Source organism: Pogona vitticeps, chromosome 1 (assembly GCF_051106095.1).
Source record: "Pogona vitticeps strain Pit_001003342236 chromosome 1, PviZW2.1, whole genome shotgun sequence".
NCBI classification, from domain to species: Eukaryota; Metazoa; Chordata; class Lepidosauria; order Squamata; family Agamidae; genus Pogona; species Pogona vitticeps.
This window is the reverse complement of record NC_135783.1, coordinates 214,452,173-214,455,352: the sequence shown is the minus strand read 5'-3', so window position 1 is coordinate 214,455,352 and position 3,180 is coordinate 214,452,173.

Here is a 3,180-nt window from a genome sequence, read left to right as displayed (position 1 = left end):
ATGGAGTTGCCTTGTGGTGTGATGCTTTCCCCCTGGCTATTTTTCTGGCTTTTATACCCTTATTTCTCCTTCATCAACTATCAGCAATTCTTTCTGCTAGACCTGGAGGTCCAGGGGCCTGGTGCATCAATCTAAATTTTATAATAGAAATTTCTATCATCCTTGCACCTTCTGTAACTAAAAGGGCTTGTAACTCAGAATCTAGCAGGCCGCCACTATGATGATGAACATAATTGTTGAGACTAAATTTTGCAAAGCTTGGAGGAATAAAAGTCTTTAAGATAGAGGATCTGGTACACCAAGCTACTGTAAAACAAGAGTACTGTAGCTACAGATAATGCAATTTATAGGACCTGGAAATGCCATTTTCGGTCATATCAACACATTGAAATATACATCCATTCTATTCTCGAAGGATTTCACACCTGAGATTTGATGGTTGTTGTAGGTTTTTCAGGCTGTTTGGCCATGTTCTGGGTTTTTTTCTTCCTGCATTTCACCAGTCTCTGTGGCTGGCATCGGTTGTTGTAGGTTTTTTCAGGCTGCTTGGCCATGTTCTGGGGGTTTTTCTTCCTGCATTTCACCAGTCTCTATGGCTGGCATCTTCAGAGTACAGGTGTTATAATTCTGTCTGTTCTAACTCCTGTCCTCTGAAGATGCCAGCCACAGAGACTGGCAAAACGTTAGGAAGAAAAAACATCAGAACACAGCCAAACAGCCTGAAAAACCTACAACCATACATTCTTTCTGTTTATTTCATTATGCTTTCATCTCTCTCCTTTGTGATTGTTTATTATCATTTGTAAAACACATTAACCTCTCGGGAATGTTATGGTACAGTGACTTTGCTTGGCTGGAGAGCTGGCTAATTGTTTTGCAATGACTTTAGCAAACTGTTGTTCAAGCCTCATTTTTCAAATGAAGCTTGCTCATTTTCAGGGCTACTTTTCCCACACACACCTTAATTATTTTAATATTCCCTAAACACAAAATTTCACATTTTGACAAAACAACAGTCCTTGTGATGGGACTAAAATAGCTAATTAGTTCTAACTGGCTTGGGGTCATTGAGCTACAGCAGGGGCACTAAAATGTTTAGTTTACAAAGAATTGACCCCATCAGATCCACCTTGCACACTCCATGTTAAGGAATGATTGTTAGGATAATAGCAATCTTACATTTACAGGCACTGGGTATCAGTGGGAGGGAGCTTTACAGCCTAATATGGTTGTTCTTTGCCACTAGCTTGATTGGTAAAAGTTCTTCTTGTGCTTCTGCCATTCAAGACTAGCCTTTGCTCCTCTTCCTCTATGTTTTCACTCCCATTATTTTGTTGATAGCTTTCTCTCCTTCCTGACCATCCTCTAAGCAGCAAGCATGCAGTGGCCTCTGAATGCTAGAGACTCCATCCCCACCCCCACCCCCACTTTCCTCTGACTTTAACTACAGATGGCTACTGTAAGTAAGATGCCCTTTTTCTACTTTAAATGCTTCTAGACTGATTTTCTTTAAAGGTCATTACTGCTTTCTGCCAGTAAGATAGTGTCATCTGCATATCTTGGTGGAAGAAACAGCAATAGTTTAAGTCAGTGACACCATCTTACTGCCAGAAAGGAGCAATGACTTGAAAAAACTTTTAGTGAAAGTGAAAAAAGATATGTCAAAGCAGGACTGCAGTTATGAAGACTAAAATCTTCACTACAGAAGAACTATACAACTTTATTGTCAAGAATGGAGAAATTAAAATAAATGTCTTTGCATTGGACAGTATATAGTATATTGCTTTGATTGTGTTTGGTGTCCTGTCTTTTGAGTGGACAAGTCTCTGCCTTAGTGTCCTTGTGGGTTTGAAGTGTATGGGTATGTGGTGTTACCAATAATCCTTTTGACTTTTGGTAAACACTGGACACCAAACACAACAAGAGCAATATAGTATATGCCATCCAGTGCAAGAGGATCTCCTACCAACTCTCCTCAGACTGAAGAAGCTACTTGGATGAATAGCGAAACGTTTCAACCTAACAAGAAAAAAGTTCAGTTGCCATGACTCAACTTCCAGATAACCTCACCTGGATGACTAAGAATCTTCACAGATATATTAGTTGGGAATTGTTGGTAACAACACCTGAAAGTTGTCATATACCTGTTATTCTTAAAGGTGCCACAAGATCTTGCTTATTTTCAGCAAAGTTCCTGTTATGTCTATCTAATAGAAAAGAATCTCCCAAATTTTGAAAGCATGTCCTAGTGAGACAGCAGAGCAGCTGGAATGCTTATAGGTATTACAGCCCCTGTAATCCTTTCAACCTGACAATTACTTAAGGAAACTGATTAAGGCTGTCAGGGACATGACCTTAAGTATGCTATCAATAAACAGCATAGATTGTAGTAGATACAAAAAATATATAAATATATAGTGTCTCCAGCCATAAATAGTATGGAAAATTGTGGTATTCTTTTTAAATAAAAAAGATCTAGTGTGCAGACCAGACAAAACAGTACCACAATCAATCACCAATTTTAAAATGAACTAGACAAGCAGGTAGGATGTTTTCCATTAAATGTCAGCAATTCACAATATACAGAGCATATTGTTTGACAGAGAAAATGTGTGTTTTATGGGAGCATCGTCATGTGCTTTAGTAAGAAATATCTGTTGCATTCCAGCATCATTTATTTTTAGGCAGTTTGGATGAAATGGCTTTGCAGGACTGAAAGATAAAGAACTGAATGTGATAGTAGACAGTGCAAAATAAAGAATAGAGGACCATAACATTTTTTCCTTAGAAACTGAATAAACTATTTCCTAAGGAGCTGTTGCTGACCTTTGCTAGTTCTGACACAATTCCCTCCTGGATACAATGAAAATTCTTCTGCACACCTGAATATGCTTTGATTTTGCTTTTTCTCAGGGGAAATGTATACATTACACACACAAATAAGTGCTATCTGGTTAGCAACAGTGCAGGGCAGTGTTTCTTGGCTGGACTTTATACATTTTAAGGACACATGAGGAATTTTCTGTTTCTGAATTTTGATATTTTGATGTAGAGTGACCTGGTCCTGTTCTCACCTCCCAGCAAAGGTGCCAACTGGAAAATAATTATCTTTCACATATTTTTTCAACACTGAATTTCACCATGTAGCTCTCAGGTCCCAAAAGTATCACATACAGTATT